Source organism: Mastigoproctus giganteus, chromosome 3 (assembly GCF_048544385.1).
Source record: "Mastigoproctus giganteus isolate SK-2022 chromosome 3, ASM4854438v1, whole genome shotgun sequence".
Taxonomy (NCBI): Eukaryota; Metazoa; Arthropoda; class Arachnida; order Uropygi; family Thelyphonidae; genus Mastigoproctus; species Mastigoproctus giganteus.
This window is the reverse complement of record NC_143577.1, coordinates 7405446-7429621: the sequence shown is the minus strand read 5'-3', so window position 1 is coordinate 7429621 and position 24176 is coordinate 7405446.

Sequence of the window (24176 nt, the reverse complement as noted above, 5' to 3'; positions counted from 1 at the left end):
GGTTCTTTGAATGCTTCCCATTTTGAATTTGCTGTTGGTAACATCATCAGTTGGTCCCACTGTATAGAATTTAAATACTGTCTCAGTCCATCGTAGTCGCCTTTACGGAAGCAATAACCCTTCCCTTTACCCCTAATGGTAGTTACGTCTTTGAGTAAATCCCACTTCAGCACACTGTGATCACTGCCACCTAGTGGTTCATTTATCTGCAGATTCTTAATGCATGAAAAATCACTGCTGATAATCAAATCAAGAGTATTACTCCCTCTAGTTGCCTCCCGAACATGCTGATGTAGAAAACAATCATCCAATAAATCCACAAAAGCCCTGCTAGTGTTTGAGTGACCAGCCCCCAAATTCCAGTCAATATCTGGGAAATTAAAATCTCCCATTATAAGACTCTCTGATTTACTGGCCCACTCTATTTCCCTGTACAGTTTCTTATTATACTCATCAGAGTCATTAGGCCTATAGCACACTCCTACTCTCAATTTTGATCTCCCAATGATTATGTCACACCAAACTGACTCAATGCTGCACTGTCCAGCGATGTCGACTGCCTTCACTTCCTTGGTTTTTATGTGTTTCTTAACTAATAGCATAACCCCTCCCCCTTCCTATCCTGTCTGTCCTTTCTGTAGACTTTGTACTCCCCAAATTCCAGTTCTACATCCCTTATTTCTGTGTGACACCACGTCTCTGATATCCCAACAATATCTGCCTTTGATGTTTTGAGCAATACCTCAAATTCATCAAATTTATTTACTAAACTCCTAGCATTGGTGTACACGCAAGTATACCTGCACCTGTTTCTATTCTTAGCTACCCTAACACAACCCATGTGTTTACTTGTACCGCAATGGCTCCCAGCAGTCTCTGAAATACCATGCATCTTGTTTTTCAGGCTTCTGCTCATTCTAATAGAAGCAGTGCAAGAGTCTCTTTCACCTCTGCCAGTGGCTACTGTCAATCTATTAGTCTTTGTCTCCCCCCAAGCTAGCAGTTTTCCGACCCACCTAACACTGCCCCGATAGCCAGAGAGAGAGAGAGAGAGAGAGAGAAAAATAAAGGGAATCACCAAGGAAGAGAAGAATGATGATATCCAGCTCAGGACCCTGGGTGTGCCAAGCCCACACTCACCAGATGTGAGCCCTTGATATTGATTACGAAATAAAAGAGCTTTTTTTATTGTAATTATTTTATTGATCATTCACAGATTTTCATAATTTCTGGAAGACAAGATACAATGGATTTATGATAATTATAGTAAAAGTTGTATGCTTGCAAGTGCAACGTATCTAAATATCTCTTAAAACAGCACCGATTTATGTACACGATTGTGTATTTGAAGCAATATATGCAGCTGTTGGGGAACCTAACGATGGAATGTAACGAAAATGTGTGACGTAAAAAAAAGAAAGTGATTACAAATATCTGTATTGTTATAATCATACTTACTGCAGTAGTAACTTCAGGAAGCATAATTGTGATGTCATACTATTCAAAAATTCTAAAAAGTTAGAACTCCAGACATTGTCGTATTCAGTTATCATCGTAAGGCGAGGTATGACTCCCATTTGGGTATGACTCCCGATGAATCTCCCATTTGGGAGATTCATCGTTCGAGGTTAGCCTGTGCGGACAAAGCTCCTTGAAGCTCTTGGAACAGAGAAGTTTTTCCTGATTTATTTTCTGATTTATTAGCTTAAATTGTCAAATTAATTTATTTTCTAGAGTAGCTTTATATTCCTAGTTACGATACTTAGTTTAAAGTTTAACTTAGACAGAGATTTTGTAGGTATTACTTAGTATCGGTAACGGTATCAAATCCACGTGTTGCAAATTGAACGAGAGGTCTTTTTTTTTTTTTTAACCAAATTTAGTCGATTTATTAACCAATTGTTATATCAAATTATCTTCTATAAGTAGATTATAGACCTAGTCAGGATCCTTAGTTTATTCTAAATTGAGATAGCGAGATTTGGAAGCTCATCAATACTTACGAGTCCGTAGAAGTACCGTTCGAGAATTCCCGCCATTTTTACACGATAGCATAAGCTTAGTGTAGTATAGTGCATATTATAATATTGTCAATTAATCAGTAAATCTATTAATCTTGATAAACTTTATTGTCAATTAAATTGTATTTTTAACTCTATATATATATAACGACTTAATCGTAACAAATAATTAATACATAACTATAGTGGTACACGTGATACGGAAGTTGTATAAAGGGAACTCGTAGAAAACACTAGATACCAAAAAAAATATATATAACATAACTGTTTTGGGATATAACTTAAGGATTTAATTTTTGTTTGGAAATTTTATTGAATTAAATCGGAATCATGACTCTGACCAGGGCAGCAAAGCAAAAGGCTCAAGCTAATGGGAGTGCTGTGGTTCAGGGGAGTACTGAGGGGGGCAGTTGCCCTCTGAATCACAGTCTTTTAAAATGCACTGTTTGCTTGATGTTTGCGGAGCAGTCGGGTACGGGACATGATACTGCCAAGGGGGATGTCTTTGTGTGTGCACGATGTAAGGAGTGTAAGGAAATCAGGCGACAACTCAGCGTTGTTATGGGCCTTTATGAGAGCTTGAAGGACAGGGTGGATGCCCTCGAAGGAAATAAATTGAGGGGCCCATCAAGCTCTCAGCTGCCCACATCAACGCCAGAGCTTGCACTTGGTCATCAGGCAACACAGAGCCAGCCCCCTAGGCAGAATGTGCTGGTCCCAAAGGAACTAGTAGTTGTTGGTGACTCTATTGTCAGGGAAACGGGGAACATGCTTTGTAAAAAGGATAGGTGGAATAGGACCAGGGTATGTCTGCCAGGGGCAAAGGTTGATGACGTTGTAGAGCGGATATCATCTTTTAAGGGCACAAAAGGTGATATAGTTGTACACGTTGGCACTAATGATATTAAGAGTAGGAGACCGGCGGAATTACTTAGCAAGTACAGGTCACTGTTGAAAAAAAGCCGTGAATTAGGGTTGAATTTGAAAGTGTCTGCAATTCTGCCCAGACACGATAGGAGGGAGTATATGATGAGAGCCTTGTCGATCAATTCGGCCCTGGAGGGATTGTGCAAGGCTCAAGGGGTAGAATTTTTTTCAGCCTGGACTGTACTTGTTAACAGGAGAGATTGCTTCTACAGGGATAGGATACACTTAAATAGAAAGGTTGCAAGAATTTTTGCGGATGCTGTCGAGGCAGTGTTAGGTGGGTTGGAAAACTGCTAGTTGGGGGGGATACAAGGACTAATAGATTAACAGTAGCCACTGGCAGAGGTGGAAGTGATTCTTGCACTGCTTCTATTGAAATGAGCAGAAGTCTGAAAAACAAGATGCAGGATATTTCAGAGACTGCTGGGAGTCATTGCGGTACAAGTAAACACATGGGTTGTGTTAGGGTAGCTAAGAATAGAAACAGGTGCATGTATACCTGCGTGTACACCAATGCTAGGAGTTTGGTAAATAAATTTGATGAATTTGAGGTATTGCTCAAAACATCAAAGGCAGATATTGTTGGGATATCAGACACGTGGTGTCACACAGATATAAGTAATGCGGAACTGGAATTTGGGGAATACAATGTGTATAGAAAGGATAGACAGGACAGGAGGGGAGGAGGGGTTATGCTATTAATTAAGAAACACATAAAGTCCAAGGAAGTGAAGCCAGTTGACATCGATGGACAGGGCAGTGTCGAGTCAGTTTGGTGTGACATAAGCATAGGGAAATCAAAATTGAGAGTAGGAGTGTGCTATAGGCCTAATGACTCTGATGAGTATAATAAGATATTGTACAAGGAAATAGAGTGGGCCAGTAAATCAGAGAGTCTTATAATGGGGGATTTTAATTTCCCAGATATTGACTGGAATTTGTGGGTTGGTCACTCGCACACTAGCAAGGCTTTTGTGGATTTATTGGATGATTGTTTTCTACATCAGCATGTTCGTGAGGCAACAAGAGGGAGCAATACTCTTGATCTGATTATCAGTAGTGATTCTTCATGCATTAAGAATCTGCAGGTAAATGAACCACTAGGTGGCAGTGATCACAGTGTGTTGAAGTGGGATTTACTCAAGGAGGTAACTACCATCAGAGGTAAAGGGAAGGGTTTTTGTTTTCGTAAAGGCGACTATGATGGTCTGAGACAGTATTTAAATTCTATACAGTGGGACCAACTGATGATGTTACCAACAGCAAACTTAAAATGGGAGGCATTCAAGGAACTAATCTTGGAGGCTACCAGGCTTTACATACCAACTAAGAAATATTGTTCAAGGTTTAGGCCTAAATGGTTGTCAGATGAACTAATGAGACATGTGGCAGAGAAGAAAAATGCATGGGATACATACAAATTAATGGGTGACATGGAAGCCTATGATAGATATAAGTTGGTCTGTAACCAAGTCACAAAGGAGATTAGGCAGGCAAAGGCAGACTACAAAAAATCCTTGGCAAAGGATGCAAAGAAAAACAGAAAAGAGTTCTTTACATATTTAAACTCAAGAAGGAAAGGGATGAATCAGATTGGTCCACTGGATATTGATGGTTCAACAGTTGAGGATCCTGCTCAGGTGGCTAACAATTTAAACGAGTATTTTGCATCTACATTCACGCATGAGGAGTTATTCAGGAAGGAGAATGATGTAGGTAAAGTAAACATTGGCAGTGAGCTGGATGATTTTGTAATAACTGAGAGGAAAGTGGAGGAGAGATTGTTGAGGATAAACATAAAAAAGGCACCTGGGGTGGATGGGATCTATCCAGTTATATTAAAGGAGGCAGCAAAGGAAGTAAGCAAGCCCCTAGCCATAATTATGAGAGCTTCTTTGGACTCAGGGGAGGTACCCATAGACTGGAGATGTGCAAATGTAACCCCAATTCACAAAGGAGGATCAAAGGCTGACACAAGTAATTATAGACCTGTTAGTTTAACTTCTGTTCCAGGTAAATTAATGGAGGCACTGGTTAAAGAAGCACTGCAGGATCATCTAGACAAGAATTCAGTTATAGCTCAGACGCAGCATGGTTTTGTTAAGGGCAGGTCTTGCCTGACCAATTTGATTGGATACTATGATGTAGTCACAAAAGAACTGGATGCAGGGAATAACTTTGATATTATATATTTGGATCTTAGAAAGGCTTTTGATACTGTTGCACATGGAAGACTGCTGCACAAATTGGAGCAGTGTGGCATTGGAGGCAAATTGCTGCTTTGGATAAGGGGATGGTTGAGTGGCAGAAGACAGAGAGTGGTAATCAATGGACACTGCTCAACGTGGACTAATGTTATTAGTGGAGTTCCTCAGGGTTCAGTGTTGGGTCCGTTGTTGTTTTCGGTGTTTATGAATGATATTGATGATGGGATATCAAGTTTAATGTCCAAGTTTGCAGATGATACAAAGGTTGGCAGGGTTGTTAAGGACACTACTGACGCTATGCTGCTGCAACAGGATCTGGAAAGGTTGAACAGATGGGCTGAGAGGTGGCAAATGAAGTTTAACATTGACAAATGTAAAGTACTATATATGGGAAACAGTAACCCCAGAGCAACGTATCAACTCTGCGGTACTACACTGACAGTGGTGGAGAATGAAAAGGACCTGGGGATAATTGTGCAGGCAGATATGAAGTTCTCTGAGCAGTGCAGTCGAGCTGCAAGTGTAGCTCATGGTGTCTTGTCAATGATAAAGAGGAATTTTTCTAGCAGGGATAAGGAGGTGATTATTCCCTTGTATAAGGCAATGGTTAGGCCACAGCTTGAGTACTGTATACAGGTTTGGAGGCCTCATTTCAGGAAGGATGTGGAGCTGCTGGAACGGGTACAGAGAAGGGCAACAAGATTAGTGAATGGAACAAAGGGTTGCTCTTACGAAGAAAGGCTTAAGTTTTGCAAATTACAGAGTCTGGAGACTAGGCACCGGAGAGGTGATCTGATACAGGTGTATAAGGCTTTGAATGGTTTGAGCATGCTCAATGCCAATGGGATTCTTCATCTTGCTCAGAATAATCAGCTCAGAGGGCATAAATTCAAATTGATGAAGGACGGATGTCGGATAGATGTGCGGAAATTTGCCTTTGGCCAGCGGGTGGTTGGTTGGTGGAACCGACTTCCATCACTTGTTGTTGAAGTTGATAGCGTAAACAAATTTAAAGCTCAACTGGACAGGTATTTCGAACGAATGGAGGGGTGAAATGGGAGTGGTGTGTGTTTTTTTTTTTTTTTTTTTTTTTTTTTGGCTGATGCTGAATAAGCTTGCTTTCTTGCATCATATGCCTCTACTAATGCTAATGCTAATGCTAATGACAACCAGGTTCTTAAGTTTTTTTTTTTTTTTTTGATAGACCTAGAAACGTTTTACACATTCACTTATATGCATGGTTAAGGGGGGTAATAAGCCACATCTGTCCACCCCACCCTCCTAAACCAACCACTGGCTCAAGATATCATACCGGTCACGAAAAATGCATCACGCACTCTAATCACACTATTAGTAGAGCGAGAGTGGGAAGCGCCTCTAGTGGAAGCCGCTGATGACATCACTTCCAAGACCGATCAAATTTACTCGGTAGAAAGTCGGAGCCCATTCTTAAAATATTCACAGCTCACCACTGTATGTACCCCATGCATTTTTCTTCTCTGCCACATGTCTCATTAGTTCATTTTACATCCATTTAGGCCTAAACCTTGAACAATATTCCTTAGTTGGTATATAAAGCCTAGTAGCTTCCAAGATTAATTCTTTGAATGCTTTCCATTTTGAATTTGCTGTTGGTAACATCATCAGTTGGTCACACAGTATACAATTTAAATACTGTCTCAGACCTCTGTAGTCGCCTTTACGAAAGCAAAAACCCTTCCCTTTACCACTGATGATAGTTACCTCTTTGAGTAAATCCCACTTGAGCACACTGTAATCACTGACACCTAGTGGTACTTTATCTGCAGATTCTTAATGCATGAAGAATCATTACTGATAATCAGATCAAGAATATTACTCCCTCTAGTTGCCTCCCGAACATGCTGATGCAGAAAACAATCATCCAATAAATCCACAAAAGCCTTGCTAGTGTGTGTGACCAACCCACCAATTTCCAGTCAATATCTGGGAAATTAAAATCCCCCATTATAAGACTCTCTGATTTACTGGCCCACTCTATTTCCCTGTACAGTTTTATATTATACTCATCAGAGTCATTAGGCCTATAACACACTCCTACTGTCAATTTTAATCTCCCAGTACTTATGTCACACCAAACTGACTCGACACTACACTGTTCAGTGATGTCGACTGGCTGCACTTCCTTGGATTTTATGTTTCTTAACTAATAGCATAACCCTCCTCCCTTTGTATCCTGTCTATTCTTGTACTCCCCAAATTCCATTTCTGCATTCCTTATATCTGTGTGACACCACATCTCTGATACCCAACAATATCTGCCTTTGATGTTTTGACCAACACCTCAAATTCATCAAATTTATTTACCAAACTCCTAGCACATGCAAGTGTACATGCACTTGTTCCTATTCTTACATACTCTAATACAACCTATGTGTTTACTTGTACCGCAATGACTCCCAGCAGTCTCTGAAATACCCTGCATCTTGTTTTCCTGGCTGCTGCTCATCCCAATAGAAGCAGTGCAAGAATCACTTTTGCCTCTGCCAGTGGCTACTATTAATCTATTAGTCCTTGTATCCCCCAAGCTAGCAGTTTTCCAATCCACCTAACACTGCCTTGATAGCATCAGCAAATATTCTTGCACCTTTTCTATTTAAGTGTATCCCATCCCATCCCTGTAGAAGCAGTCTCTCCTGTTAACAAGCACAGACCAAGCTGAGAAAAATTCTACCCCTTGCACAATCTCTCCAGGGCTGAATTGATCAAAAAGCTCTCATCATATACTCTCTCCTATTGTTGTTGGGCAGAATTACAGCCACTTTCAAATTCAACCCTAATCCACGGTTTTTTTTTAACAGTGACCTGTACTTGTTAAGTAATTCTGCCGGTCTCCTACTCTTAATATCATTATTGTCAATGGGTACAACAATATCACCTTTTGTGCCCTTAAAAGATGATGTCTTCTCTACAATGTCATTAACCTTTGCCCCTGGCAGACATACCTTGGTCCTGTTCCACCTATCCTTTTTTACACAATATATTCCCCGTTTCTGTGACAATAGAGTTACCGACAACTACTAGATAAATAATTGCAAAATTAGATTATCTTACCTTGTAATCTTACCTAAAAAGGAAAAAAAAATGTTTTTTTTTTTATTCCAACTTGACCACTAGGTCAGAGGAGTTTACAACTAATCATTGTGAAAACAAATACATCATTAACTGTACTTAATGGTCATATGGGCTTGAAACACAGTCAATTTAAATATGTTATGTGCTACCCAGTTCCTTTTTTTTTTTTTCCTTAGTATCCAATTTATTTATTATAACAGTAATCAAAGTTACCCTCACAGTATGATTAAAAGTATGCAAAGTTCATGCTTACTGGTCTCCACTGATTTCATATAATTTACATGTGTAATCTAAATTTAAATTGATTTAAATTAGATATATTTAAGAAATTCCAATCCTCTTTTTTTATTCTTATCTGTACAGCTTGGCAGTAAAAGTGAAGTGCAAAAGGGATCTTAAAATATAGAAATTTTAGTTAAGAAAATTTATCGGGATAAAGGTTTACAATTGCATTGTTATTTCTGTAACTCGCGTCTGAACACAGATAAATTGTACTTAACAAATAATCATGGTTAATTAATGCTTTACTGCTATTTCAACATTATTTCTTGAAGATACCACAAAATATCCTTAATGGTGACTTACCTGTGAGATTCAGTAAAGTTTTGATTTCATTAAATGCAGCATTTAGAGGGCAAGTATCTGGTATACAAATTCCAACTGTAGCTGGGATAGACTGAAACAAAGGGCCGCTTTAGAAAATTTAAGTAAATGAATGAGCAAAAGCAATTTAGAGAATCTGTTAAATTATGAATGACCAAATAGAAGAATTAAATATTCTGTACTCTTAAAATATGGAAATGTTAATTTAATGAGTCACCACATAACAAAACTATTGTAATTCTGCATTACTTCTTTAAACAGAAAATGTTTTTTTTTTTTCTTTCACTATGGTAGGATCATTTTACTATATTAAAAATGAACATAACTATAATACTCATATAAAAACTTTATTACTATTTTTCATTAAATAATCTGTTAAAAGCTTTAAAAAAATTAATTTTACCTATATGTCTACATGGAAAAGTGTTATCATTTAGTTTTTAATTAACTACAAATGAATCTGTTACATTCACTGATTTTCAGTTTAACTGAACTTACTAACAAATTTTTATTAACATTTCAACTGAACTGTTGAATCCTTGGAACTTATTTTTAAGAATTGTGGGACTCTTTCAGCCATGAATATTACATTTAAGCACCTATTATATAATTTTGGTGTAAATACACCCTAGTTTACCCATAATTTTAACTACATAAATAGAGTAAAGGCATCGTTTGATTTTATATAATATTGTGGCTACCTTCACAATGAGATACCAGGTATTGCACTATTTCGAATAAAAAATGCTTCTCTAATAGAGGAGACTACTGTTATTTATTCTCAGTGGGCACCACCACCCAGATGGCACCGTTTTGGAGCTGGTTGGCTCACTCATCAGTGGGCCGGCAGGTACCCTGGTAATGCTTCACGGTTGCAAAGTTAATTCCACAATATGAGAGATGCCAAATGGTGTAGGTAATAATAATAGTTTGAAAACTAAATGAGCAAGGCAAATTATATAGTTAATTTCAATCCATAAAATATTATGCACAACCACCCGGATGGCTCCGAAACAGTGCCATCCGGGTGGTTGTGCCCACTGAGAATAAATAACAGTAGTCTCCTCTATTAGAGAAGCATTGTTTATTCAAAGTAGTGCAATACCTGGTCAAAAAGGTCAAGTGCAGCCATTATCAACCCACTGCAGGATGGAAGCCTCCTCAACAATTCATGCTGAGGGAAATGGACCATAATCTGCCACGCTGGTCCAGTGCGGGTTGGCAGATCCACCATATTCAGCAGTCAGGGATTTGAACCCCGCTCTACTCAAAGAGTGTGTGTGCTACTGCACTCCCGCCCCTGACCACTCGGCTACGGAGGCCTTCAATACCTGGTATCTCGTTGTGAAGGTAGTCACAATATGAGATAAAAATCAAATGATGCCTTTACACTACTTATGTAGTTAAACTTATGGGTAAACTATGGTGTATTTACACCAAAATTATATAGTTAATTTCAACCCATAACATAATTATGCCTTGTGCATTTAGTCTTCAAAAAATTAAAGCACCTACATATTTCACAAGTTCTGACTTGATTCAAAAAAATCATTAGTCCTGAAACATTTTTACCTATTAAATTAAATCATCAGAACATATTAATACATTATAGCATAATAATAACGTAACACAATATAATAATATAACATAACAAATTGCAAGTATTAGTGATTATAAATTAATTATTTAGTGAAAAATTAATAAAAGTCGTAAAAGTTTGGGCTGAAATTCAAAACTTTATTAAACTTACCACAAAAGTTGTTTGAAGACTTATGGGAAGTGTACAGTACTGTCCATCAAAGCCATTAATGTTCATTTGTGGGTGTTTAGATACATGAATTTTAAGACATTCATCATAGCTGCCAATCCAGAAAATATTACCATTCAAAACACCAGATGGGAATTTTCCAGTAGCGTCAAACACTGCAATAAATTACAGTATATAAAATCACACATCATCTGTATACTGAAAGATTTTATTAAGCATAAACTGTTATGTTCATTAGAATGCATCGCAAACAATTTCTATTTCACATGTGAAATAGAAATTTCACATGTGAAATAGAATAGTGTAGTGGTTTCTTATTTCACATGTGAAATAAGAAACCACTACACTGACAGTGGTAGAGAATGAAAGGGACCTGGGGGTGGTTGTGCAGGCAGATATGAAGTTCTCTGAGCAGTGCAGACGGGCTGCAAGAGTAGCTCATGGTGTATTGTCAATGATATATAGGAATTTTTCTAGCAGGGATAAGGAGGTGATTATTCCCTTGTATAAGGCAATGGTCAGGCCACACCTAGAGTACTGTATACAGGCCTGGAGGCCTCATTTCAAGAAGGATGTAGAGCTGCTGGAACGAGTACAGAGAAGGGCAACTAGATTGGTGAATGGGACAAAGGGGTGCTCTTACGAAGAAAGGCTTAAGTTTTGCGAATTACAGTGTCTGGAAACTAGGCACCAGCGAGGTGATCTGATAGAGGTGTACAAAGCCTTGAATGGTTTGAGCATGCTCAATGCTAATGGGATTCTTCCTCTTGCTCAGAATAATCACCTGAGAGGGCATAAATATAAATTCAAATTGAGGAAAGACAGATGTAGGATAGATGTGCGGAAATTTGCCTTTAGCCAGCGGGTGGTTGGTAGGTGGAACAGACTTCCATCCCTTGTCGTGGAAGTTGATAGCCTAAATAAGTTTAAGGCTCAGCTGGACAGGTATTTTGAACGAACAGAGGGGTGAAGTGGAAGTGGTTATTTTTATTTATTTATGTTACTTTTTTTTTTTTTGGCTGATGCTGCATAAGCTTGCTTTCTTGCATCAAATGCCTCTACTAATGCTAATGCTAATGCTAATGTGACCAAAGCACTGAATACGCCATCTTCTGAATTTGTCCTATAATCATAGTTGTGGTGCCTTTAAATCCAATCTTAAAGATATTAACCTTGAATTTTTTTTTTTTTTTAGTTCAAGAAGAGTTTAACATTAGCAGAGGAATATGATGCAAGAAAGCAAGCTTATACAGCATCAGCCAAAAAAAAAAAAAAAAAAATCCCATTTCTCACATCTATTCACTTAAAAATTTGTCCGGTTCTTCCATGAACTTATTTAAGCTATAAACTTCCACAACAACAGATGAAAGTTTCTTCCAGCAATCCTTTTCCCACCTCCTTTTCCCAAATATCAAAATTCCTGTATATCATTGACAACACCCCATGACCTGCTCTGGGTGTCTGTCTGCACTGCTCAGAAAACTTCATATCTGACTGCACAATTACCCCCAGGTCTTTTTCATTCTCCACTACCCTGAGTGTAACATCATCCAGTTGGTATATTTCTATGGGGTTACTTCTAACTATATGTAATACTTTGCATTTGTCAATGTTAAACTTCAGTTGCCACTTCTCAGCTCATCTGTCCGAATTTCTAGATCCTGTTGCAGTAGCACACTGCCACCATTACTGTCATTAACAACCCTGCTAACCTTTGTATCATCTGCAAACTTGGACATTAAGCCTGATATACTTTCATCAATATCACCGAAAAATACAGAAGAAAAAAAAATGGTCCCAACACCGAACCCTGGAAGACTCCACTAATAACATTTGTCCATGAAGATCCTTTGATTACCATCTTTATCTTCTCCCACTCATCCACCCTTTCATTCATTGTAAAAAACTTGTCCTTAGTGATATACTGCTCCAATTTGTAGAGTAGTCTTCTGTGTGCAACTGTATCAAAACCTTTCATGAAATCCAAGTACGTGTATATGATATTCAAAATTATTTTTTGCATCCAGTTTCTTTGTGATCACATTTGGTCAGACAAGAGTTCCCCTTTACAAACCCCTGCTGTGTATGAATTATTACTGTGGACTCACTTATATTTACCATAGGCTTCTGTGTTGCCTGATAATTTATATGTAGCCCATGCATTAAATGTGGATGGGGGGGGGTTGACTACCCATAACATTTGTCCATCCACCCATAAATAATATTTTCTACTCCTTTCTTAAATTTATTTAAAATACTCAAAATTCTGGGATGTACAACACCGGATAGAAGTTTCTGTCTCAATCGTCATTTTCCTTCTCTGTCTGAGAGAGAGATTTTCACATATCTATCTTAAAATCCACCCTTTTCCATTTTAAATTTATTTTCCCTTATGCATATCATCTAAGAAAGAGTAAAGATGCTATCGGCATTTTGTTTACCTAATCCATTTCAAGCATTACACTGCTGTAGAAAACAGTCATCTTAAATAGAAGGGGTGCAAGAATATTTACTGATGCTATTACTACCTTGATAGCATCAGCAAATATTCTTGCACCCCTTCTATTTAAGTATATCCCATCCCTGCAAAAACAGTCTCTCCTGTTAACAAGCACATACCATGCTGGAAAAAATTCTACCCCCATGAGTCTTGCACATTCTCTCCAGGGCCAAACTGATTGACAAGTCTCTCAACATGTATTCCTCCTGACGTGTCCAGGTAGAATTGCAGATACTTTCAAATTCAATTGATAACTCATGACTTTTTCCTACCTTTTTCTTGTACTTGTTTAGTAAATCCTCAGATCTCCTACTCTTAATATTAATGGTACCAATGTGTACAATAATATCAACTTTTGTACCCTTCAAGGCCATCTTCTCTACAATGTCATCTACTTTTACCCCTGGCAGACATACCCTGGTCCTATTCCATCTATCCCTCTTACACAACATATTTCTCATTTCCCTCACAATAGAGTCAATGACAATAACTACCTCCTGTGGGACCAGCACATTCTGCCATGAGGATTGCTGCTGTGATGCCTGACATGCAAGTGTGAGCTCTGGTGTGGAGTTAGGCAGCTGAGAGCTTGATGGGCCCCATTTTATTTCCTTTGGAAGCATTCACCCTATTCTTCAAACTCTCATAAGCACCCATCAGAAATCTGAGTTGGCACCTTATTTCTTCACACTCTCTCTCTCTCTCTCTCCATCTATCAGTGTGTGGGTTCGATGGCGAGAGTTGGCACCTTATTTCTTCACACTCTCTCCATCGAACACACACACTGATATCCTCTTTAGCTGCATCATATTCTGTTTCAGAAAGACCTGCTTGACGTAGCCGAGTGGTCAAGAGCAAGAGTGCATAGCACGCATTCCTTGAGTGGACCGGGGTTCAAGCCCGTGACTACTAAATACGATAAATACTTGTATTGACGATTTATTGTAAACTCTACTGACTTGGTTGTCGTGCCGGAGTATAAACAGAAAATTTATTTATTTAAAATTGCACAAGTTGCATACTTAGTGAATAACATTGAAAGGAATAACATAGGGAGGAATAACACTGAAAATCATGGGGAGACACAATGTTTTGAGGGGAGAGCTAACGGTACAAGAAAAATGTTTATGGATATTATAAAAACAAAATAAGCAGGAACATGCATGATCAATAATCTTTGTTGGGGAGGGGAGTGAACAAACTAAATAAGTATTTTGCATCTACATTCACCCATGAGGAGTTATTCAGGGAGTGGAATGCCAGCAGTGAGTTAAACTCTGGCAGTGAGCTAGATGATTTTGTAATAACTGAGAGGAAAGTAGAGGAGAAATTGTTGAAGATAAACATAAAAAAGGCACCCGGGGTGGATGGGATCTATCCAGTTATATTAAAGGAGGCAGCAAAGGAAGTAAGCAAACTCTTAGCCATAATTATGAGAGCTTCTTTGGACTCAGGTGAGGTACCCATAGACTGGAGATGTGCAAATGTGACACCAATTCACAAAGGAGGATCAAAGAGCAACACGAGTAATTATAGATCTATTAGTTTAAAGGGGAAGTCTTGTCTGACCAATTTAATTGGATACTATGATGTAGTCACAAAGGAACTATATGCAGGGAATAACTTTGATATCATATATTTGGATCTTAGAAAGGCTTTTGATGCTGTTGCACATGGAAGTGCTGCAAAATTGGAGCAGTGTGGCATTGGTGGCAAATTGTTGCTATGGATAAAGGGATGGTTGAGTGGCAGAAGACAGAGAGTGGTAATTAATGGACACTGCTCATCGTGGACTAATATTATTAGTGGTGTCCCTCAGGGTTCAGTGTTGGGTCCATTGTTGTTTTCTGTATTTATAAATAATATTGATGATGGTATATCAAGCTTAATGTTGAAGTTTCCAGACAATACAAAGGTTGGCAGGGTTATTAAGGACACTAATGACAGTATGCTGCTCCAACAGGATCTAGAAAAGTTGAGCAGATGGACTGAGAGGTGGCAAATGAAGTTTAATATTTTGTCATTGACAAATGTAAAGTACATATGGGAAGCAGCAACCCCTGAGTGACATATCAACTCTGTGGTACTACACTGACAGTGGTAGAGAATGAAAAGCTGGGGATAATTGTGCAGGCAGATATGAAGTTTTCTGCACAGTGCAGACGGTCTGCAAGAGCAGCTCATAGTGTCTTGTCAATGATATACAGGAATTTTTCTAGCAGGGATAAGGAGGTCATTATCCCCTTGTATAAGGCAATGGTCAGGCCACACCTTGAGTACTGTATACAGGTCTGGAGGCTTCATTTTAAGAAGGATGTAGAGCTGTTGAAATGAGTACAGAGAAGGGCAACAAGATTAGTGAATGGAACAAAGGGTTGCTCTTACGAAGAAAGGCTTAAATTTTGCAGATTACAGTGTCTGGAGACTAGGCACCTGCGAGGTGATCTGATTGAGGTGTATAAAACCTTGAATGGTTTGAGCATGCTCAATGCAGATGGGATTCTGCCTCTTGCTCAGAATAATCACCTGAGAGGGCATAAATTCAAATTGAGGAAAGGCAGATGTAGGATAGATGTGCGGAAGTTTGGCTTTAGCCAGCGGGTAGTTGGTTGGTGGAAAAGACTTCCATCCTTTATTGTAGAAGTTGATAGCTTAAATAAATTTAAGGCTGAGCTGGACAGGTACTTGGAACGAATGGAGGGGTGAAATGGGAGCGGGGTTTTTTTTTTTTTTTTTTGGCAGATGCTGCATAAGCTTGCTTTCTTGCATCATATACCTCTACTAATGCTATTGGTAAAATAGGCTTTAGTTAAAACTAACGCCGACCCTTTAGTACACTCAAATTTTTCCTTTCTGGAATACTGTATATAACAAGCAATTTACGGACAATATACAGTAGCACCCAACTTTCTTAATTTCACCCAGAAAGCGACGAAGTTAATGCTGTCAAAGTTCCAAGTAGGAAAGCACTTTTGTAGCCTAATTTTTATACAATATTAATCCCTAAAAGAGATAGAGAGAGAGAGAGAGAGAGAGAGAGAGAGAGAGAGAGAGAGAGAGAGAAATGACTCACGTTACCATTTATTTCATTTCATCATTATTATTTATTTATTTTTTTTTGTTTATTTGTTTGTTTTCAGGTGCATCAATGACCCAGGCCACATTGAGCCATCTACTATGTCTGAAAATTGTGTGAGAAAAACCCTTGCCATCCTCACCTGAGACCAACTAAATGAGCTATGTTGTGAAAAATGCCCATAAAACTTCCTCATGTCATCAGCAGATTCGAACTCATGTCTTTCAAACTCCCCAATGTGGAGAGGACAGCGATTATAACAATGTGTTACTGTGAAGAATTTTCATATTTTGTGCACCTGTATTCCTTGTGATGAGCTAAAGAATGCATTAGAGTAGGAGATCTTCACAGGAACCATTAATTTCGAACAAATTATGGCTATGTTTGTGCGAGGAATGCAAACAATGCATGCAAGGGCAATAGAGACAAGTCGTGTGGTCCGACTAATCCCGGTACACCTTTTAGCACCGACGGAACAGTGCACATATAATGGAAATCATACAGAGCACTGGAACCACCTTGTTGTACAGGATAGTTTGCTGGAAATGTAATGCGGTGGTGCATATTTTTGTGGCATATTTGTGACAATGGTTTGAGGAATGCAAGGTAAATTGAAGACATCTGTCCTGGCCAGCCCACCCAAATATATTGATTTCAATCCCATTGAGCATCTGTGAGTTGAATTGGAAAGAGGAATTTGTCAGCTTAATACTTAAACAAAATTGTGCACCTACTTGTGCAAAATACAACAGACACGTTTCTTTCGTAAATTAACTATATTTTTATAACTTTTAATCCGCAAGTAAATATTTCGTGTCAAGATCAAAAATTGAGCATAACTCATGACATCCGAAGTGCAAAACCCCCCATGGCACTGGCTTGTAGCACTGAAAGGTATTGTGTATACAATAAAGATTTCTTCTTCTTCAAACTTTATATGGTAATATAATGTGTCCCGATACGCATTGCTTCTGCTGTTTCAAATCGTCTTCCAACGTTTTGAACAATCCCCATACGGCAAAAATATGTCCACGCTTGATAGTAAAAATAACTTTCAGCAGCTGACACTCCTGGTAAACTGAAAAACTTTAAGCACTCCAGCATTACAGGCCTCTGGGTGTGTGAAAAGCTATACGAAAAAAAGAAACAGTTATTTTGAGATTCTGTGGCAAAATTATGTACAATACCATGATGTTCTCCACCACGGGGGGAAAGAGAAAGAGGGAGGTTTAGAAGGTTGGTTTGAATTGGTTATGAAAGAGCACACGGTGCCCATTTGTGAATCTCACGAGAGTACTCACACCCCTGTACTTTTGTTACTGATTAGATTATTTTTATTTTCGTCAGAAATAGACACTTCGGCTGTCCTTTTATATTTAAAAGTGAGCCGAGATGACATATCTCTACCCATCAGCTTAGATGTAAAGTATTGGTGAAACTACCACGCCAATAAAGTCCCCCACCATAGGCGAAGGGGATTCTCCAAGTAGTATACTGTAGTATGTTTTTAATGAGGGAGCTTAATGTCCAAGTTTGCAGGTGATATGAAGGTCGGCAGGGTTGTTAATGACACTAATGGCTGTACGCTATCGCAACAGGATCTACAACGAAGTTTAATACTGTGCCCCTCACAATTGCACTGATGCACTTTGGATTTCTGTTGAAAGTGGTGGATGCTCAACTCATTCTGTGATTACATTTCTAGGGAATTGTAGTGCAAAAATTCAATCATGTTTTTTACTAGATTTTGATTTCCTTATAACATTTTTTTGCTTTATAATAAAACTGCAACAATCTAGGCAAATATGTTTATAAATAGTTGCCACTTGCAGAATTGCACAGAGTGTAGAGACTGCCTTTTGATTTGTCTGTTCTGTCCCGTTTATGTCCAGAAAAAATATTATAATTTAAAATATATATATTATTATTGCCCTTATATTATTTCTCCCTGATTGGGGGTTCCACCTCGTGATGGGTATTGCTACCACCAAGTGCACAGGGTGGTTATGTCTGGTGTTACTGTTGGTCGAGGAACTCTCTGACTATCCTACAGGTGTTCAGGATTGTGACTTTCTGGAGTTCTTTGTAGGTGTTCGCTGGGAGACCTAATGCTGCTAGGCTGTTATGTAGGGTCTTTGGCACCATAACTGTGGTTGCCACAATGATCGGGATGGTTGTAACTTGTTGCATATGACACATCTCTTTGATCTCCCATCTTAGGTTCATGTGCTTCCTGATTTTTCCCACATGGGTTTTCTGTAGGTTGCCAGTGTTGGGTACCGCTATGTCAATCAGATAGGTAGCCTTTTCCTTCCTGTCCACAAGAGTTATGTCTGGTCTGTTGTACGGGATGGTCTTATCCGTTATTATGGTGCGGTCCCAGAACAGCATGTGGGTTGGGGTTCGTACTTCCTGGGGTTTGTACTTGAAGTAGGTACACTTTCTTCGAACCCCAGGGGCTCACATCTTGTGAGTATGGGCTTGGCACACCCAGGGTCCTGAGCTGGATATCATCATTCTTCATTTTCCTGGTGATTCCCCCTCTCTCTCTTTCTCTCTCTCTCTCTCTCTTTCGGTAAATTCAAAAAAATTTTTTTTTTTTTTTTTTTTTGGCTTGTGCAGCATAAGCCTCAGGCTTTCTTGCACCCCATGGCTAATAATAATAATAATAAAAACTGTTATTTCCTTGCTAGCTTCTGATGTATTATCCTTCTGATGTAATTATTATTATTATTATTATTATTATTGCTCTTTATATTATTTCTCCCTGATTGGGGGTTCCACCTTGTGACAGGTATTGCTACCAAGAACACAGAGTGGTTGTTGTTATATCTTACTGTTGTTTAAGGAACTCTTTGACTATCCTACAGGTGTTCAGGATTGTGACTTTCTAGAGTTCCTTGTAGGTGTTCGCTGGGAGACCTATTGCTGATAGGCATTTATGTAGGGTCTTTGGCACCATACCTGTGGTTGCCACAACGATCGGGATGGTTGTTACTTGTTGCATATGCCACATCTTTGATCGCCTGTCTTAGGTTCGTCTACTTCCTGATTTTTTCCCCATGGGTTTTCTGCAAGTTGCCAGTGTTGGGTACCGCTATGTCAATCAGATAGGTAGCTTTTTTCCTTCTTGTCCACAAGGGTTATATCCGGTGTGTTTTGCAGGATTGTCTTATTGGTTATTATGGCGTGGTCCCAGTACAGCTTGTGGGTTGGGGTCTCTAGTACTGCCTGGTGTTTTTACTTGTAGTACGGTTCACTTTCTTCGACCACCTGGTATTTCCTTGCTAGCTTCTGATGTATTATCCTGGCTACCTAGTCGTGTCTATGAGTGTACTCAGTCTGGGTGATCACCATTATAATAATAATAATAATTATTATTATTATTATTATTATTAGCCATATGGTGCAAGGAAGCCTGAGGCTTATGCTGCACTAGACAAAAAAATATATAATCTAAACTATATATGTTTTTAAAATAAAATTTAATTTAAAATTTTTGGTTATTTATTTTTTAAAAATATAAAAATTATTTATTTATTTTTTTTTTTTTTTTTATTTATTTTTTTAAAATTATTTTTATTTTTTAAAAATATAAAAATAAATAACGTTATTCTTCCTGGAAACCCGGGTTTCTGGTGGAGAAAAACGAAGCTACCCTCGCCTGAAACCGACTAACTTAGCCACATTGTGAAAAAGCCAAAATAAAAATCCTCACCTCATCGACAGGACTTGAACTCAGATTTTTCTACCCAGTGTGGGAAGAAAGGTGATCCTACCAACTGTGCTACTCATGAAAATGATTTGTCACTAAAAAATACCTGTACTAAGTATGTCTGTGTATTGTAACTTATGCAGGACGACTTCTAAACTTTAGTTTTAACTCACTTATACTCTTTTGGAAGACTTTTATTGGAGTATTTTGTTGCGAAGCAGTGGTGGGGGGGGGGAGTCAAATTTGTTGTTATGAAGTGTTACTGGCAGCATCGGCCCGAGATATTCTAGGTGTTGGTATTCTAGCTACAAAGAATAAGTGATTCACATTTTTAAACTGTGATAATAAGATATTAACCTTATCAAAAGTTGATTAATATACTGGGTGGTTATAAAATAAGTTTCCCTATTCAGGAGACTCTAGTGTCAAAACGGTTGGAGTTAGCGCCGTGAAAATCAATTGGTATGTCATTTGGGGTATGATTTGTATTTGTAGAAGAAAAAAAAGTTAATTTCCGCCACCAGGAGAAAAACGGCGCTGCACATAAGTAAAAGTTGTCATTTACTTCAATACACGCTGCTTACGCAAATGACATCCTGTTAGATAAAAGCAGAAAGGCAAACGCCACGTTCAATAACCATTATGGCTCTTACATAAAAGGAACATGCTCTTTCAGTAAAAACTGTTATACCAGAATAATAGTAACGCTAATGCGTGATATTTTGAGTATTTTGTATTTACATTCACACATGAGGAGTTATTAAGGCTTGAAAATGGCAGAAGGTTATCAAATTGTAGCTGGGTGCTTAATGATTTTGTAATAACTGAGAGCAAAGTGGAGGAAAAATTGTTGAAGTTAAACATAAGAAAGGCACCTGGGGTGGATAGGATCTATCCAGTTATATTAAAGGGGGCAGCAAACCCTTAGCCATAATTATGAGAGCATCCTTGGACTCAGGGGAGGTCTCCACGGACTGGAGAAGTGCAAATGTATCCCCAATTCACAAAGGGAAATCGAAGGGTGACACAAGTAATTACAGACCAGTTAGTTTAACTTCTGTTCCGGGTAAAATAATGGAGTCACTGGTTAAAGATGCATTGCAGGATCATCTAGACGAGACTGCAGCAATAATTCAGACACAGCATGGGTTTGTTAAGGGAAAGTCTGGTCTGAAAATTTTGATAGGATATTATGATGTGGTTACAAAGGAACTGGATGCAAAAATAATTTTTATATCATATACAAAGTATATGTATTTCAGGAAAGCTTTTGACACTTTTGCACATGGAAGACTTTTTTTTTTTTTTTTTTTGGTAGTTGTTGGCGCATCAGCTTCTGTGGCCATAATGCACCTCCCAAGGTTTTTGCAATACTTTGATCCAAGCCCGAGACGGGATTCAAACCCGCGACCTTTGGGTTGCCCGGCACGTACTTTACCCACCTGGCTAGCCCGGTCGGCTCATGGAAGACTATTGTACAAATTTGAACAGAATGGTATTAAGGGTAAGTTGCTACAATGGATAAAAGTATGGTTGAGTGGGGGAAGACAGAGGGTGGTAATCAATGGGTGCTGCTCTTCGTGGACTAATGTTATTAGTGGAGTCCCACAGCGTTCGTTGTTGAGTCCACTGTTGTTTTGAATATTTATCAATGATATTGATGAAGGTATATCAGGCTTAGTGGTGAAGTTTTTAGAGATGATACAAAGGTTGGCAGGGTTGTTAATGACAGTAATGGCAGTGTGCAACTGCAACAGGATCTAGAAAATTTGGGCACATGGGCTAAGAAGTGGCAACGGAAGTTTAACCTTGACAAATGCAAAGTACTGCATATAGAAGTGACCCCAGACAAACGTACCAACTGTGTGGTAAAAAAGTAAAAAGTAAAGTGCAGCCATTATCAAGCCACTGCAGGGTGGAAGCCTCCTCAACAATTCATGCTGAGGGAAATGGACCATAATCTGCCACGCTGGTCCAGTGCGGGTTGGCAGATCGACCGTATTCAGCAGTCAGGGGCTTGAACCCCGGTCTACTCAAAGAGGGTGTGCTACTGCACTCCCGCTCCTGCCCACTCGGCTACGGTGGTACTACACTTAAAGTGGAAGAAAATGAAAAAGACCTGGGAGTAATTGTGCAGTCAGATATGAAGTTTTCTGAGCAATGCAGACAGGCTGCCAGCAGGTCATGGGGTTTTGTCAATGATATATAGGCATTTTGCTAGCAGAAAAAAGGAGGTGATTGTCCCTCTGTATAAGGCAATGGTTAGGCCAGGGCCGGTTTTGGACTGTTAGCCACCTGTGTGCTACAGATATTTAGCCGCCCCTATCAATGCTCACTCGGTAGTAACGAATTTTTTGCTGTGAAAATGTTGAAAACGGTCGATAAGAGAATTGATTGTTGGGTAAATATTTAAATTAATAACGTTCGTGTGCATTTCTCTCTTTATTTTATTTTCCCATCAACAATTAAACAATGATGTAATCACTTTAAGTACGGGAATAAAGGCCCATTCAAAATGAAAATTAAACATAACATAAGCTTAAAACCTTGTACCTATGTTATTTAATGAAACCATTCACAATGAATTACTTAAGTGTAACTTTGAACTTAATCATAAGAACATGAAAGTTTGCAAACTCCAAGCTTTTATGATTTTGTTTATGTGGTTTAAAACAAGACACAGTCGTAGAGGTTATGGAAGTCCCATTGTTGAATCCTTCCCTGGTTCAACGGATGAACGCACCATCGCCTGTGCTTGCACTTCTAAATTTCCTGATGCAAAACACATAACATGTATGCTTCGGCGTTATTTTTAACCATAAACTAAACAGCTATGTCATGCAAACATCAATTTTTTGAAGTATGAAAGAAGAGCATGTGTTTCCATGGTTACCAAATATGTTTACGATCATGTTTCTGTTCCCACTGTGATCGTTGATATGACTTCTTAATTTTACTGTAACATTTGTTACGTTATTTTATGTTTAATTTTCATTGTGAATGGGCCTTTAGAGAATACAATATTATTTATTAACAATGTCACGTTCGCTATTTCATCGCCGACCACTATATTAAAATGATATTAAATTACATTTTAATTTTATTCTTTAAGGTGCACTATCGGCCGCCCTAGGGATTTGGCCACCCGTGTGCATGCGTGCATGCACGCACTGCTCACTTACCAGAACCGGCCCTGGGTCAGGCCACGCCTTGAGTACTGCGTACAAGTCTGGAGGCCTCATTTTAGGAAGGATGTAGATTTGCTTGAGCGTATACAGAGAAGGGCAACAAGATTGGTGAGGGGAATGAAGGGATCCTCTTACCAAGAGAGGGTTAAGTTCTGTAAATTTCAGTGGCTGGAGACTAGGCACCTGCGCGGTGATCTGATTGAGGTGTATAAGGCCTTGAATGGGTTGAGCACGCTGAATTTTGATGGGATCCTTCCACTTGTTCAGATTACGAACCTAAGGGGGCATAAATTCAAATTAAGAAAAGACAGATAAATAAATTTTCTGTTTATACTCCGGGACGACCAAATGGTCAGAGGAGTTCACAAGATAGATAGAATACAAGAAACAGCACCGTATTCAGTAGTCACGAATTTGAACCCCGGTCACTCAAGGCACGTGTACTTATGCACCCGCACGCCTGACCACTAGGCTACAACGGCCTACTATGTAGAATAGATGTGCGGAAATTTGCCTTTAGCCAGCGGGTGGTTAATTGCTGAAACAAACTTCCATCTGTTGTCGGTCGTGGAAGTTTATAGGTTATGCTTATGCACCCGCACGCCTGACCACCAGGCTACAACGGCCTACTATATAGAATAGATGTGTGTAAATTTGCCTTTAGCCAGGGGGTGGTTAATTGCTGGAACAAACTTCCATCTGTTGTCATGGAAGTTTATAGGTTAAATAAATTTAAGGAGGAACTGGACAGGCGTTTGGAGGGAATGGTGTGATTTTTTTTTTTTTTTTTTTTTTTTTGGCTGATGCTGCATACACTGCTTTCTTGCATCACATACTACTACTACTACTACTACTACTGTATCGGAAACTTAGAAATTTGCGTAAAGGACCTTTGACGTCAGTGGGGTTTAAAAAACTAATAAAGAAATTTGAAGCGACCAGGGAGTTAGGTGTAATTCCAGACAGGGAAGGACCATGTATTTGAACGGAGATAGTGGATGAAGTGGCGGTTGCAATGGTAAGAATGTGAAACACTACCTGTCAGTAGTGCCAGAGG